This window comes from Dryobates pubescens, chromosome 21, assembly GCF_014839835.1.
Source record: "Dryobates pubescens isolate bDryPub1 chromosome 21, bDryPub1.pri, whole genome shotgun sequence".
In the NCBI taxonomy this organism is placed as follows: Eukaryota; Metazoa; Chordata; class Aves; order Piciformes; family Picidae; genus Dryobates; species Dryobates pubescens.
In genome coordinates, this window is record NC_071632.1 from 6,372,584 (window position 1) to 6,390,190 (window position 17,607).

The window sequence follows — 17,607 nt, forward strand, 5'->3', positions numbered from 1 at the left end:
TGTTCTGCCTGCAGGTGAGGTTGAGATCTCTGGTAGGACTGGGTTGTCTTACCACCACCAAGAAAAACCCAATGTACTTGACTCTGGAGTTGAGGCTGAGGAAAACTAGTGCTGAGGCACCTGGCAGTGGTACTGCAGATGGACAGGTTTCTGGAAGAGGAAAGGTTCTACCTTCCAGAAGGTCTGATTTTCACAAAATGGTTTATCCCAGCTGGAGAACACTGTAACAGGATCACTTCAGCTAACTCTTTTCCTTGAATCTGAGCTTTTTCTACCGTGTGACATTTGGAGTCCCAAGAAGACAGAGCAATCCCTTCAAGCAACAGTTGTGAAAGTTCTTTAGTTCTGGGGCTAAATATGCTTACAGAGAGTTTAGATCTATTCTTTTCTTCTGAAATGATTAAAAAGAGGAGTCACAGGAGTATGTTTCTGGAATAGTCTTGCATTACACATTCAGTAAGCAAAGCTCCAATTCTTATCCAAAAACATGGTAAAGCTTTGTATAGAAATTCATGATGTGGTTGTGTTTGATAGCTACATGGAGGAAGGCAGAAGAGCCTTTGACACTTAACTCTTCACTTAATTCTTAACTCTTCATCAGCTGCATCATTCTAGCAGGACCACTGGACTCAGTTACCTGGGTAGGTGCAATAAAATTAATCTTGAGATTAAATACATTTTAAAGGATTTGGGTTTTTCTCTATCTTTATTTTCTTCACTGCTATCTCAAGATATGATGGCAACAGCAACATGGGAAGGTAACAGCACTAATGTCATGTTGAGGATATAAATAATTAAAACATGGGAAGGTAACAGCACTAATGTCATGTTGAGGATATAAATAATTAAGTTTTTATAGAATCATAGAATCAATAATGTCAGAATAGACCTCCAAGATCATCAAGTCCAACCTGTCACCCAACACCTCATGACTACTAAACCATGGCACCAAGTGCCACATCCAATCCCCTCTTGAACACCTCCAGGGATGCTGACTCCACCACCTCCCTGGGCAGCACATTCCAATGGCTAACAGCTCTCTCTGGGTAGAACTTTTTCCTCACCTTGAGCCTAAATTCGAGGGCTGTGTCCTCTTGTTTTGGGAGAAGAGACCAACCCTCTCTTGGCTACAACCTCCATTCAGGTAGTTGTAGACAGCAATAAGTTTTCCCCTGAGCTTTCTCCAGGCTAACCAACCCCAGCTCCCTCAACCTCTCCTCACAGGGCTGTGCTCAAGGCCTCTCCCCAGCCTTGTCGCCCTTCTCTGGACACATTCAGAGGAGCCCAGAACTGGACACAGAACTCAAGGTGTGGCCTAACCAGTGCTGAGTCCAGGGGCACAATGACTTCCCTGCTCCTGCTGGCCACACTATTTCTGATGCAGGCCTAGGAAGCACACATGAAAATTCCATTTGGATTAACATTAATATTCCCTCCCAGTATTTGTGGTGGCATGTGTTGATTGTGTCTAAATAATTGAAAAAGTACTCAAAAAAAATAATAAATCAGTTAGAATTCCAGAACCTTAGTGCAGGAAACATCTCTGAAGGGAAAAAACCAAAACAAACCCAAACCCCAGTTTTAATCCCATAAAATAAAAACTGGTTTAGTGGGGGTTTTCTTGACATTGCTTCTCTGTTTCTCCAATAGACAGACAAAAAAATAATTAAGAATATGTATTCCAAATCCTCTGATGTTGCTCATTTTAATAACAGGAGATACAGTAGCATATCTTGCAATTATTAACTGCCTTATCCTTATCGTTTCGTTCTCATGCTGAGCAATATTTTGCTGCATGATTGCTAAAGGCAAAATGGAGTAATATTTTTAACAGCATGTACCAACTTAACTGTAATATTCAGCAGCCAAAGGGTCATCCAGAAGAGATGCCTTTGTAAAAAAATCTAAATTATCAAGAATTGGTTTATTATGATAATGTCCTTTCTAGGAAAAGAGCCATTTCGTTTGGCATGTGTTAGGTGCATGGGCAAAGGAAGGTATTGCTTACATCAGCTTGAATCAGAAATAACTCCTCTAAAAATATTTCCACTTATTACCAAGGTTTCAGATAATTCCTCAGATCTAACAGGCTGTCCAGATCCAGGCTGCAGCTCAAAGAAAGAAACGGGAAGAAATGGGAGAAAAATAGCACAAAATATGTGAAGAACTGTGGCAAGCTAAGCACTGAAGATTTCTTCTGTCCCAATCTATTAAGTGAGAATTAGTTGTGCCCTGAAATGCTGAGCATAGGAAATGCATAGATGCCACTCAACAATTCTGCCAAAACAGCAACAGCTATCCAGAGCAATGTGAGGTCTCCACTATGTCTAAACAGTCAGTAAAGACAGCTTTTTGATCCTGGGAAGATGTACCCTCACCATTCTGTAAAGAGGCCTTCTTTTGACAGATGAATATCTAACACAGCTTTTGTCTGGGAAGGCAGAAGCTCACAGGGTAATGCAAGCATTGGGTTTGCTGCAGATGACACTGAGAAGGCAGAGAATTTCTCATTCTTGAGGGTGTTATGGTGACCCAGAGACAACTCATGATGCACAAATGAGATTTCTAGAGTGCTGATATTGATGGGATATTAGCCACTGACTTCAGAGAATTAGGATCCTCCTCAGCCATATGAGCTTATCAGGGGACAGAGTGGAATTTATGGTTCAGAGCTGAGCTATCTTAAGCCTGGTCACTGGGAAGTGACAAAATTTTCTTTTGCACTTGCACTTGTACCCTTCAGTTGCTTTGTTAATCAGAGGCACTGTACTGTACCATACAGTACGCTGGGGAGTCTGGCACTCTCACCATTTTCCTCCAACCTCAAGCTATTATTTTTGCAAATAGAATCATAGAATCAACCAGGTTGGAAATGACCTCAGAGATCATCAAGTCCAACCTATTAACTAATACCCAACACCTCCTGACAACTAAACCATGGCTTCAAGTGCCATATCCAATCCTTTTTTGAACACCTCCAGGGATGGTGACTCCACCACCTCCCCAGGCAGCACATTCCAGCAGCACACTTCAGAAAGAATCTGTATCTTTATTTTAAATGGGAAGAACTTTTCTCTCTTCAGTACTGCCAAGGTGGTGCCTGGCATGACCATAAAATGTAGAGAGCTCAGATTCATCAGTGACATAACACCTAATGCTTACACTAAAAACTGGAAAATAAATAAATAAAAAATAAAAGGGCACATACAAAATTAGATCATTCCTGATACAATCAGGCTCCCATTAAAGATCATTTCAGTGACAGCAACTTCAGATCTTAATTATAAAAGAACTGAGCCCCTGAAAAATCTGAGTGAATGTCTGCTTTCTGAACTTCTCAAGGAGAACAGATAGTGATCAGGAAAAAAAAGGGTTTGGCAGAATCAGATGAAATGTAAAGGGATTAAAAAGCTGTGTTCTTCAAAAACCTGCTACACTGGATTCTCCAGACTGAGAGAATCCTAAATGTTTTTTTCCTTTTCCCTTTTATTCTTCCAGAAATTAGCTTTTACACAGCACTTTGCACTCGGTGTAATTTATAAATCTGAGCCAGTAGAAGTAACTGTAAACCAGCCTTTGCTTTTCATGCAGCAAGGAAATCATCTCTTCCAGATTGCTTTCATAAAACACCAGGAGATCATTAGTGGAAATGCAACAGAGATGAAAACTCTCCCTTCATTTTTATAATTATAAACAAGTGGCTTTATTTTTGCAGATTTTGTGTTTGCAAAGATGTGTGATTTGTGTGGAATTGCAGGTCTGCGTGGGCAGACAAATTGCCTTGAATCTTCTAACAGATTCTGCACATATAGAGAAGCCTGCTTCTCCCCGACACCTAAGAACAGAATATTCAGTAGCAAAGGTGTTCCATGGAGCATTGCTTAGTAAGTTTAAGATTTTAGACTCCAGCTGCAGAACTAAAATCTTATCTCTTGCTGACCCAATACACACATTTGTATAACTTTACATTAATATGTTTTGTATTTAAATGAATGATGCTTACTGATCCTGGGTAGGTTTAAGTATGACGATAGTCTTATTTACCTCTAGTTAGAACATACACACAAATACCCTTTAAAGATACCCTTTTAAAAGCACTTTGATACATATATTTTAATAGCTGGATTTGAATAGGACACATAGCTGCTGGAGCAAGACTGGAGGAAGCCTCAAAGATGATCCTAAGGGCTGAAGGACTGCTGTTATGCAGATAGGCTGAGGGAGCTGATGTTGTTCAGTCTAGAGGAGACTCCAGGGGGACCTTAGAGATGCATTCCAGTACCTGAAGGGATCCTACAGGAAGGTTGCAGATAGACTTTTCATGAGGGTGTCTAGAGATAGGACAAGGGGGAATGGTTTGAAGCTAAGGGAGAGCAGGGAACTGGAGCTTAGAAGAAGTTCTTCAGTAGGAGGGTAGTGAGACTCTGGAATAGGCTGCCCAGACAGGTTGTGGCTGCCTCCTTCTTGGGGGTGTTGAAGGCCAGGTTGGATGAGGCTTTGAGCATCTGAGTGTGGTTGAGAGGCGTCCCTGGCCATGGTGGGGAGACTGGAGTAGGTGATGTCTGAGGTCCCTCCCAACCTGAGCCATTCTAGGATTCTATGACTTTATGAATCTGATTTAAATAAAGTCTTAAAATAAAATGTTCAGTTATTTAAATTGGGAGTAGCATAGCTCTTTTTTTCCCCTCACAGTTTTTTCCAGGCATTGATGGTTACTATCTAAAAGTTTTTATGCCTATAATTGTGTTTATGTTTGGAAGCCAAGCTGTTGGTCTGTTTAATATGAAACATGAACATTTCAATGATTACTTTTGAGATTATTTTTTTAATAAAGAATTTCTCGAGTGGGTTATTTTTACTCATTTGGGCTGGAGGGCAGTGTTGTGTTGGCTCATGTTGAGTGGAAATATTTCCCCAAATGCCAGTGCCCCATTGACACTGCAGAAGTTGTGCTCTGTGCAAAAACCCTGGCATTGCTTTCAGGTTACAATGCCAGTTTAGCTAACTGGTGTACATTCAAGACAAACACCTGAGTTTTATCAGTTAAGATTATGAAATTTGGCCAGTGCATGAATGCTTTGCATTACAAAGAGCACTGATTTGGAAGAGAAAGTTGCAGGAAAGGCTTTCTCTGAGTGCCCATTGGAAATGTCTGTCCTGCAGTGTCGATTTCATCAGTGTTAGAAACGCTTTTGCCCTGAGTGCTTCTTCCAGTCCTGGTTCTTAATTGTTGTTATTTGGCAGCGTGAAATATTGATGACATTGGTCAAAAAGATTGACAGCTGCATGAATTGTTATTAACCAGCCTGTTGGTTGTAGCTTAAAGTTCAATAAACACCGAGATGCAGTAGAAGCCTCAGGGAGCCTCTTTTCCTGCACAACTGGAAATTAACTATTTGATGTCTTTATAAGCCATTTGTCTTTCCCCTAACATCCTCCCACATGATTTTTGACACTAAAAGTAAATGTCTGATTTGGTACTGCTCACTTCCAAGTACTCTCTCATAACTGGGGATCATGCCCCCTTCCCTACCCAGAGGGAGGTAAACACCAGACATTACAGGATTTGTGACTGCCCTGTCCATTGTTCTTACTGGAATTCATCACCACATAAACAGAAGGCAGAGCCTTCTCTTCCCTAGGCTGAGCAACCCCAGCTACCTCAGCCTATCCTTATAGCAGAGATGCTGCAGCCCTTGGATCATCTTTGTGCCCTCCTCTGGACTCATTCCAACAGCTCTGTGTCCTTCTTATGATGGGGGCACCAGAACTGGACACAGTATTGGTATGCATTGGAAGGAACCTTAAAGATCATCTAGTTCCAAGCCCCCTGCCATGAACAGTGACGAATAATGTTATTTACAGTGTTCAAATCCTTATTTTTTGTTCACCTGGGTATCCTTTTAATAAAACAAGAAAACTAATTGTATGCTAAAAAAGAATTGATAAGTAACTTGTTTAACCAATGGTTACAATCTCCCTGTCTTTGTTCTCAGCATCTGTAGCAATAGAACCTCCTGCATTTCCTTGCTGACATTTAATCAATGCATGTAAATCACCTTGCAGGCCTATTATTCTTGTATTCATTAATCCAGTCATGCAGAATCCAAGCATGTGGGAGAAGTATCTACAAAGTTTTTCCAGCTGAGGTCAAAAAGTGCTGTGCGTAGGCTTCTGCTCTTAAAGTTCCAAAGTGCTTCTGGCAAAGGGCATGGAATATACCACAATGCATCCAAACAAAATCATTAAGGCTGATGAATTAAAAGTTTATTCAAATGAATTTTTTTTATTAGGGTTAGGGGTTAAGTTTAGGTTTAGAGTTAGACAAGGAATCAGTCCAAATACTTTCCGGTCATAGAATGGTATTTTCAACTCTGTGTGCCATGGGAATGTTGAGTTGCTGGTCTTTGTGAACATTTACAACCCCCTGGAAGTGAGAAATGTGTTTATATATTTGAAGGGAGAGTGACAGGAAGAATGTTGAGTTGCTGGTCTTTGTGAACATTTATAACCCCCTGGAAGTGAGAAATGTGTTTATATTTGAAGGGAGAGTGAGTGGAAGCATCAGAGAAAATAGTGAACAATGATCAATAATGACCCGGCAGACAGACAGGCTTTGGCATCTACATTTCTGCGTATGTGAGAGCTCTCCATATTCTACCATCTTGCAGCAGAGTTTCATTTGGGAAGCATCCCTTTCTCAGAAGAAACATGTCATGTGAAAGCCACCTAAGACACAACCAATTCTAGCCTATCGGTACTGGGCATAGAGTCCAGAACTTGAAGGTGGCCTGATACCAAAGGAGCAGACATAGCAACACATGGAGGGCAGGCAGAGCACTGTGATGCTCACCTGCCTCTCAAGTAACTTCCTCCATTGAATAGTAACTATGGCAACCCACAGGAGAAATCCGGAAAAGAGAAAACACTGAGAGCTGCAGAAGAGCTGGGCTTTCTCTTCCTCATTAGCATCCCGTTTGCCATTCCACTTTTTTTTTCCATCATTTCTCATGAACCACCCTTTTAACACAGACTGAGGCTTTTTAAACCTTCAACACAAATAATTTTGGAAGACTTTATTTTGTCTATCTATTTAAATGCAAAGGTATTGAATTCTAAGTGAAAAATACTTCAGAATTCAAACAGGAGATCAGTAACACCAAATTTTTCTTCTCTTTGTTATTATTTGTGAGCAAGATCTTTTTCTCTGACAATTTCCACCTTAAGAACTCTTCTTTTCTCAGTGTTTATTTGTTAAACACTTTTGCCACAAGAAATTTTAAGCGTTAAAATGATTTGGGGAATTATTTGTTATATGAGAATAATGCTTGAGAATTATTGTTTGAGAATTATTTGTTATATGTCTACATAACGATGACACACTGTACTTTTTCTCAGTGGCCTTAAGATATGCTTAGGATATGTTAAGTCTTGGGTTGCTCTGATCTCTATACAATGAGAATTCAGCTGCAGAGGGGCAGTCAGTTTTGATCTTTAACCAGGAGTCAATGAAAGGCACCAGACTACATGTATCATGAAGTAGCCAAAACATGGAGGTCTAAGAGGACACAGCCTCAAGCTGCGCCAGGGGAAGTTTAGGCTGGAGGTGAGGAGAAAGTTCTTCACTGAGAGAGTTGTTAGCTATTGGAATGTGCTGCCCAGGGAGGTGGTGGAGTCACCATCCCTGGAGGTGTTCAAGAGGGGATTGGACATGGCACTTGGTGCCATGGTTTAGTCCTGAGGTCTGTGGTGACAGGTTGGACTTGATGATCTTTGAGGTCTCTTCCAACCTTGGTGATGCTGTGGTTCTGTAAACTTCTGAATCATAGAATCCTAAAATGGCTCAGTTTGGAAGGACCTCAGAGATAATCTACTCTGACCTCCCTGACGTGGGCAAAGACGACTCTCAATTTGGCTGCTCATGACTTCATCCAACTTGGCCTGAGGCAGGAAGCGTACACAACCTCCCTGGCCTGCCTGTTCCAGAGTCTTACCACCCCAGTACTGAAGAACTTCTTCCTAAGATCCAGTCTAACCCTGCTCTCCCTAAGCTTCAAACCATTCCCCCTTGTCCTGTCTCTAGACAGCCTTAGCAGAAGTCCCTTTCTGCATTCAAGTGGATGCAGACCTGATATCTTTTTTCACACAGGGATTATGTTTAATGTTGTATAGTCACTGATTCTGTAATCTAAAAAGTCAGCTTGCCATCTACCATGGAGAGCCATGTCACATCCTGTGCTTCTTTGCCCCGCCTTTGCCAAGAGCAAATTTTAATGCTACTCTTACTGTAATACCTGTGACCCACTCAAGAAGGTTCAGTGAGAAAATGTAGGCTTAGTGTTAGACATAGGGAAGTCCTACAGTCACAGGCCCAGTTTATGTAGCACTCTGTCAACTCACTGTCCCCAGACATACCACTTTATGAGGAAAGATAGAAATGTCCTGCATTTTGCTGTTCTTTTTTCCTCTGCTGGAGAGCCAGGTAGCAGAGATCCCCGGCACTGGGGATTGGATCCTTTTTGCATGGTGGAGTCAAGAAAGAGAGATTTAACCTACAGAAAAATGTATCTTCCTCACAATGGATCTACTTTATGTTGTCTAAGCTCAGGTTGTGATTGACTGTGGAGAAAAGATTGTGAAGTAAGGAGAGGAAAGGGTAAACCAGACAAAATAAATGAATAAAAAGGAAAGGGATTGCATATACAGTCTGGTGATGAGGTCTTTGCCATTATACAGCTTATCTGACCTTTAAGATAGATTGACTTGACTGGTTGCCTGCACAAGTTTCCACCCTGCAGTCCTGAGTCCAGTTAAATGCTTAGTAGCTCATTTTAAAACAAACCTGCCATGCCCCCAGCCTCTGAAGCTGGCGTGCATGCTGGGTGAACAGACTGTGCCTTGGAGGCACCCTTGACAGTGACCTCCTTTGCAAGCAGGTCAGAATAGTTACCTGCCCAAGAGGCACTGTCTCATTGATTCATCTGCCTCTAAACAGATGTACCAGATATCTGTTTGAGAAGCACCTGTTCTTCAAGCATTGAAAATTGAACAGATATTTAGTAGACCTGGGAAGCAGTCAGCCATGGATGATGACTTTAGCTTCCAGCAGGTATGAACATGTGAATCTCTCTAAGGAACAATGCAGACAAAGAATCTACACCTTATGGGGATCTAAGGCAATTATTGGAGGCACTTCTAAAAACTGTGCCCTCCAGGCACCTGCCCACTCACATGCCTCATTTGTTTCCATTGTTTTCTGCTACAATTTTACATATATTAAAATGATACTAGTGGATATATGCAGGCATTAATTTTCATAACAAGAAAACCACATCATTGTTTTGGTTTTGCTGATCCTCTGCTCCTTGGGCTTCAAAGATTGTATGATGATGTGTGAAAGAATTTGCCAGCTTCAAAGATGTACCCAAATATTCCAAAGGATCTGGATCCTAATGGGCACAAAAGATTCTGAGAAGAAAATGAAACAATCGAATTACAGCCTATGAATGGTATTAGCTGCAGTAACATTTATTCTAAAACAAAGCCTGAATTTACTTTGGGAATACTGAGATACTGAGATACTGAGCCTAGATAGCAGAGATGTAAGAGTCTGCTGCTGCTATGACATGGAGGATAAAGTCAGAGGATTAACTATTGAGTATGAATATGGCAGAAAAGCCCAAGGAAGTGTCATGCTTCCTCATACAAAAGAGGCTGAGATGCTGAAGTTTGAACTACTTTCTTTCAGAAGATTATGCATTTCATGGGGCCCAAACTGGTTGTCTCTGCTATTTACTGAAGAGCAAATCTAAAGGCTGAGTGACTTGAGGATTCTTTTACTGAAGTTAAGAAGTCTTTGGTGATCTGCAGCTAAAGGATTCAGTGTTTAGCCATCAGACTGGTAATACTCTTGAAAGAAAAATAAGTGACAGAGGAAGTCAAGCTAGAACTTCTGTCCTGCTTTTCTGATCTTGCACTAAGGTTTAGCCAGCTCACATTCTGCAGAGGGCAGCCCTTGGAACAAGCCAGCCACATCCAGATGTGTTGCCTTCTTTTCTGTGGCCCTGAGCACAGAAAGGACAACCCAATTCTAAACCATTTGTGAACTGCCAAAAACAGCTGGCAGTTTCACCCCTTTTATCCTTGGCTTTTATTTTCTGCTATGACAAAGGGCAAATAGAAGAGGAAGATTAAATCACACATATTTATATATGGGCTATATGTAAAATGAGCAAATGAAATCTCTGAAGCTAAGGTTCTTCTGGCAAATGATGACTCTTCTTTGCAGAATCAAATGTGTGCAAGATGATTTAAGGAAGCCTTTTGTTAAAACTTAAAATGAGAAATTGTTGAAAAGTACAAATCCTGTAGATATAATACAGGGTAAAACATCAAGTAAATTGAAGTAGAAGCTTCTCATTTATAATCAGTTTTAATCATATCCAATACTCTAAATCAGATTAAAACTGAACATTAATGGTTTCAAATTAAACTGTGCTTCCCTCCATCCCACATTATCAGGTTTGAAATGTCAGTATTTTGGTCACACAGCTGTGTGTTCTATAAGAAGGGAGATCATTCTGATGCAAAGAAGGTCGTTCATTAATAACAGTGATTGCAAGGGACAGGATCAGCAGTCTGTTGTTGGAAGGATCAGAGACAAGGGGGTGCAACAAAGTCTCTGTTTCAGAAATAGGAGGAATATACCCAGTCAACAAATGTTTCAGTACCTCTTCCCATGGCTGTTTCTTGGGACAAGCCTATACAACCTGGCACAAAGAGATCAAAACATTTTGACTCGAAGCATATGAAATAAGCTTTGTCCCTCTAGAAATAAGCAACACATTTGTGTCTACTCTGCAGGTTTAGCATTTCCTCTTGCTGCAGTTATCATGGCCTTGGTCTAGAAAGGAGCACTGAAGTGAAGAAAAGCCTTCTAGTGTCAGCACAGGGGGGAAAAGTGGATCTTGTTCATGTTTAACATGACAAAAATTTTTTTCCTCATCTCTGCTTTCACTAAATCAGCAGCTCTGAAATGAAGCAGGTAGTACCTAACATAGGTTCTGGGTGCTGCCATGCAAAGCTTCTCCTTGTTTCCACACAGCAAGTGTTCCTGGATCTGGCAGAAGCAGTCCTGTTGATTATAGAGAGGTTGTTTTAAACAAAGGGGAAAGCCATGCCCTGTGCTTTGTCCTGTAGTTCCAATTACAATATATAAATGTACTGTAAAATTTCCCAAACCACATCTCAGGAGTTTTCTCCTCTAGGCTCTTTGTTTAGTATGAGACGTCAAAATTGCTACCAATCAAGACTGAAATGTATTTCCTTTAACATATCAGCTCATTTGTGATGGACAACTTGTCTTTACATTGAGAAAATTAAGATGACAGGGACAAATCTCCTCTTCCCCCCATTTTGTCTGCTCTACAGAAAATAAGAATTTAGTCCTTTTTGCTGCCACCAGGACTCGTGATCCAGTAAACACACCTCATGCATACAGCCACTGAACAGTGGTGTCCAGATACCAGGAGGCCTTTGGCACTACATCTTTTCTGTAAATCAAACCTTAATCTTCTACAAGTCATTTAATGTGTCTCAAGTATTGTGCACTGCTGCCAAAAGACAGAATCATTTCCAAGGACTGAAAGGCTTACTGCAAAATCTATTTTCATTTTAGTTGGAGATCATGGAAATAGTTAATAATTCTTCTTTCTTTTTTCTCTTTTTTTACTTTTACAAAACATTTTTCTTCTTTATTTTTCAAGTCATGTTCAAGAATTTTGTAGCAAGAACCTCCTGAAGAAACAGGAATGGTGTCAGGTTGGACTTGATGATCTTTGAGGTCTCTTCCCACCTTGGTGACTCTGTGAATGACTAAATACTTTGTGTATTATTTTATTGGGGTAATTTTATTAAAGCAATCTAGAGTCCCCAGTTTCAAAGGTCTTAGATTATAACAAGTACTGTCTTATCTCTTTGGCCTTGCTGTCTAGAACAATACATCTCTTTGCAGGAATTATGCACTGTTTTCTATCTCGGTGTGAGAGTATCACCCAACTTCATACAGCACTTGTTTTAATCAATGTCAAAAGAATGAAAACATAACAGAATCAATGACTTGTCCTTCCTAAAGGGCTCTCTTGTTTGTGACAGTGTTTCCAGGCATATTTATTCCACCTTATCTGTGAGTCTATGGCAAGAGTCAAGAGAAGCATTTGTCAGGAACAATTTATTACCATTAACTAAGTCAAAGCAATAACAAGCAAAAATATCTATGGCAGTTTCAGAGGTTCTCACTGGCATTTTGATTCCACAGCATTTCAGTGCTTTCCAACAATTTTTTAGTGTTGTTTCTTTCTCTTTCTTTTCTGTGAATATTGTCTTACAGAGGCAGTTAGAGGCAGTTTCTGTTGAGTTTCTGTACAGGGGTGCTGGGACTCCAGAATAGGTTGCTCAGGGAGGCTGTGGATGCCTTCTACCTGGGGGTGTTGAAGACCAGGTTGGAGGAGGCCTTGAGGAGCTGAGTCTAGTTGAGAGGTGTCCCTGCCCATGGTGCTGAGGTTGGAGTAGATGAACTATAAGGTCAAAACATAGGTCAAAGCTTTATGAAAAAGGTGAATGGCCCAGCTCCCAAGTCAAGGAATCACAACATCACTACATCTCTGAAACAAAATATCTCCAGTGAAAGGGAATCAAGGGAATCCATCCAGCTGATGTGCAGGGGATGTAGAAGGTGCAGATTAAAATCCCTTCAGACTAATGAAAGTATGGGACTGAACCCTGCTGCATGCTTGCCAAGTACTCTGACAATGAGATAGAGGAATGAGAGGGAGTGATTTATTACGTTCTAAATTAAACCATTCATTACCCATGTGGGTTTTTTATATCCTTCTGAACATAAATCAAGGGGTGCACAAAGAAATAAATAAATAGAGCAAGGAGAATCTTTGTCCAAACAGAACAGATTTTGATAATTATTTTTTTCTGTCTTTCCCATGTAGGAAAAATATGAGTGGAAAAAACAAGCTTAGTCCTAGTCAAAATCATTTTTTGATCTTTTTCTAGAGGTACCTGTTAAGTCTGACTATTGTTATGAAAACACATCAATGGACCTGCCTGAATGGAAGCACTTTGCCCTGAGCAGCCCAAGGCTTGCTGTGACAGGGCTTCAAAACTACGCCACTTTGGACAAATATTGTCACAAAAGACCAGCCTGGGCTCTGAGAAATATTCACAGGACATGAGATCTGCCACATTCTTGAAAACAACACAAAGAACAGGCTTATTTTGGAGACATTGTAGGCATTAATATTTTCCATATTTTCTGTTTTTTCATTTCCTACAGGAAGAAAGTTCTCTAAGGTGGGGTAGTGTAAGAATTGCTTCAGGAAAAAAACCAGCCCTGAACAGATCAGAGTCCTAACTTACATTTTTTTCCTACCTTGTTTCTTTCTTTTTTTCCTTTTTTTTTTTTCTTTCCTTTTCTCTGTTTTTTATATTTTTTTCCCCCCTCAATGAAGAAAAAGTTTAGGACTGAGTTAAGAAGCGACTGTGCTTTTAGAGTCTGTTTCAGCTCCATACTGTGATAGTAAAGAAACAGATGAGGAAGCAAACACAAAGAAAAGGAGAAATTTGAAAAGCCAAAATACACACTGGCTAGAAGGACAGCCAGAAGAGGTGGTTGGCATTTAACAGAGCTTGGAGGCTGAGCACAAGGGTGCCATATTTGACAGCCTTCACTCGTGTGTTTGTCACAAAGGCATTACACTCTTCCAAGAGGTCTTTGCCTTCCTAACAGGTTGAATCTATACTCCCTTTAAAATGCAACTGAGTAATGACAGCAATTGTCTCTACCCACCTGTTCTGCACTTAGACCAGAGGTTCCATCCCCTCCCAGAAGCACTACAAATGGCAGTCTGTCCATTCCTTAGATATCGTAGGTTGCAATTTGACACATTAAATTAAAATGCCATCTACTTCAGCTTGTGTTAACACAGCAGGCTGTGATGTGTGTGACTCAGAGGCCTACCCTGATGCTGCTGCTATAAGCCTCAGCTACCAGAGATTTTATTTTCTACAGCTTGGAACTCAGTTCCTAAAATGGCCATTTCTATGTCAGTTTCACTGGGCAGCTTAATTGAAAAAGCAGGAAATCTTTGTGGCACAAAGCATGCTTTCTTTACATCCATTTCATATTCCCCCCCTTTGCACAGAAGTCAACTTATCTGCACCATGCACCCAGCAGTGCTTATGAATGGCAGAAAGCAAACGGCTGACATCAGCCACCAGTAGCTGACATTGTCAGAGATACCAGAGATCATCAAAACATAACATTTCCCTGCCATCCCCTGCCAAATACCTACTTGGTTTCTTATCATCATCTGCCCTCCTTGGGTGTTCTCAAACAGGATATTGAGGCGTTTAACTGCATGCACACAAGCTATTTTAAAGAGGAACAGGAAATTCTGCTTCCAAAGAGGTTCTTGCTTGTGCTGGAATCATAGTAAAGCCCTTTCCCCTTTCCATTGTCAATATTCTGCTCTTCCAGATGAAGAAATTGTGTTAAGTTCATTCCACCCACTCTTAGAAAACTGCAGTGTTGAAAGGAGCTTGTCCAGATGTACACTGATGAGCTGCCTGTATTTCTGACTTTTTGGAGTATACATACACAAATCTCATTAACAGCATTTAATGAAGCTTCACTTGTGCTGCAAATGAAAACAATCTTTCCTTTAACATGGTGTGCTGATCTTCAGTGCAGAAATACAGGACAAAGGAAAATGTATTAGAATATCTTATTTGGCAATTATATCATTATACACAGAATCACTGAAAGCCAGGTTGGAGAGGGCTCCAAGGAACCAACCTGTCTAAGATCATACAGTCATCCTAGAATGGCTCAGATTGGAATGGACCTTAGATATCATCTGCTCCAACTTCTCCACCATGGGCAGGGACACCTCTCAACTAGACTCAGCTGTTCAAGGCCTCACCCAATCTGGCCTTCAACACCCCCAGGGAAGATGTGAGTACAGGTCTGTACAGTACAGGTGTGTATAGTACAGGTGAAATGAGCTGGCCCAGCACCCTGTCAAACTAAATCTGAAAACTGTCCGGTGTAGGGGAATCCACCACGTCCCTTGGGAGATGATTCCAGTATCTGACTATTCTCATGGGGAAACATTTTCTTCTGGAGTCCAATGGGAATCTCCCCAGCAGTAGCTTGTCCCCATTAGACCTTGTCTTTTCCATGGGATTCCTTTTAAAAATAGAATCTCCATCCTCTTGTTATCCACCCTTTATGTGCTGGTCCATGGTAATAAGGTCTCCCCTAAGCCTTCTCATCTCAAGGCTGAACAAACCCAGCTCTCAAGGACAAAAGGTCTGCGCTTCTGCTGACCTTAAAGTTGACTCATTTTAGAAAATGGTTCAGTAACTTGTGAAATGGACAGCAGAGATGAGACACTTGGAGTTAGGAAGAAGCCATGCACTCTTGAGCTCTTCACTGTGACTTTCCCCTTAAATCCAGCCTCACATTCTCCTCAGCATATTCACAAACAGTCTCAAGTTGCAGGTTACCTTGCTATTGGAAAAAATGTATTTACTCATTTCAATAGCATATTCATTGTAGCATATTTATAGGGCTTCTTGCTGTACAGGAAAGTGTAATCATGGCTGTATATGCATAATAAACCAATAAAAATATGCAGTTCATCATTTGGCTAAGATAACCATTGCTCAAGGATAATATGCATTGGTTATCTTAAACACCTGTCTTGCAACGAATTCATTGTTTGCATATCGGTCCCCTGAAGGTCACTTGGCTATAAAACTAAGACCTCACCCAGTACAGGGGCATTTTACAGCAAATATTCAGTACATTACAAAACCACAGGAGACTCACAGTGCTCACAGAACTCGCCTGAATATGCCCTGTGAATAAAAATGACAAACTTGGAACAAAATGATGGCATAAAGTCTTCTAAATAGTATCCTAAAAAGGTCTGAAAGCAAACTACAGTGTTTTTATTGATTCCCTCTTCAAGATAACTCTAGATAGCACTAGAGCTGCTCAACTGAGGCAGCTATATTAGTGCTTATAAGCCATATAACTTGAAGCCAGCTCCTGAGAAACCTAGGAGACTTCTGCACTTAGAGCACAAGGATGAGATCTTTTTCTGCTGTAGACTTCTTAGAAATATAGAATCCATCACTACAAACATTACAGGAGTCAATAGTAAATAGGTAGCTAATCTAAGATGTCACTGCAGACTGACAAGGTCTGGATCCTGCTTGCTGTCTGCTTTTGGAACCACTGATGCTCTGTTCCTTTCTTCTCTCTTCTTGTTAAAAGGCTTTTTAATAGCTGCAGAAGGAAACGACACTCTCGCATCCTTGGATCTACAGCTGCCTCATTTCAAATTCTCCAGCAAAGAAATTCTTAACCGTTCTCTTCCAGCTGCTTTTATTCTTCTTTATTATGCTAATGCTCTGTGAAAAGATGTCACGCAGGATCAAAGAATTCTGTGCATACCATTTGTACTAAAAATACTTTTTATTTAAATTTGAAGTTTAAAGTAACTTTCCAGTTGTATCACTGCACAAACTTAAGAGCGAGAACAGCTAAGTGACTGCATGAGGGAGTGGGGGTGGATCCATAAAAAGGGCAATGCCAGAGAGGACCAGAGAGGTGCTTCTCTTTCAGATGTGGCAGAACTGTTGTCTAAAACCAGCAGAATCATTGATTTGGGTAAGGAATCTGAAACTATTTCCTTTAACCAAGAGGATCTTAGAATAGAATGGAATAGAATGGAATGGAATGGAATGGAATGGAATGGAATGGAATAGAATAGAATAGAATAGAATAGAATAGAATAGAATAGAATAGAATAGAATAGAATAGACCAGGTTGGAAGAGACCTTCAAGATCATCACGTCCAACCTATCAACCAATCCAACCCACCTAATCAACTAACCCATGGCACCAAGCACCCTATCAAGTCTCCTCCTGAACACCTCCAATGATAGTGACTCCATCACCTCCCCAGGCAGCCCATTCCAACAGCCAATCACTCTCTCTGTGTAGAACTTCTTCCTAACATCCAACCTAAACCTCCCCTGGTGCAGCCTAAGACTGTGTCCTCTTGTCCTGGTGCTGGCTACCTGGGAGAAGGGACCAACCTCCACCTGTCTACAACCTCCCTTCAGGTAGTTGTAGAGCAATAAAGTCTCCCCAGAGTCTCCTCTTCTCCAGGCTAAGCAACCCCAGCTCCCTCAGCCTCTCCTCGTAGGGCTTGTGTTCCAAACCCCTCACCAACTTCGTTGCCCTTCTCTGGACATGCTCCAGCAAGTCAACATCTTTCCTAAACTGAGGGGGCCAGAACTGGACACAGGACTCAAGGTATAGCCTAACCAGTGCAGCGTACAGGGGCAGAATGACCTCCCTGCTCCTGCTGGCCACACTATTCCTGATGTAGGCCAGGATGCCATTGGCCCTCTTGGCTGCCTGGGCACACTGCTGGCTCATGTTCAGCCTACCATCGACCAGGACCCCCAGGTCCCTTTCTGCCTGGCTGCTCTTCAGCCACTCTGACCCCAGCCAGTAGC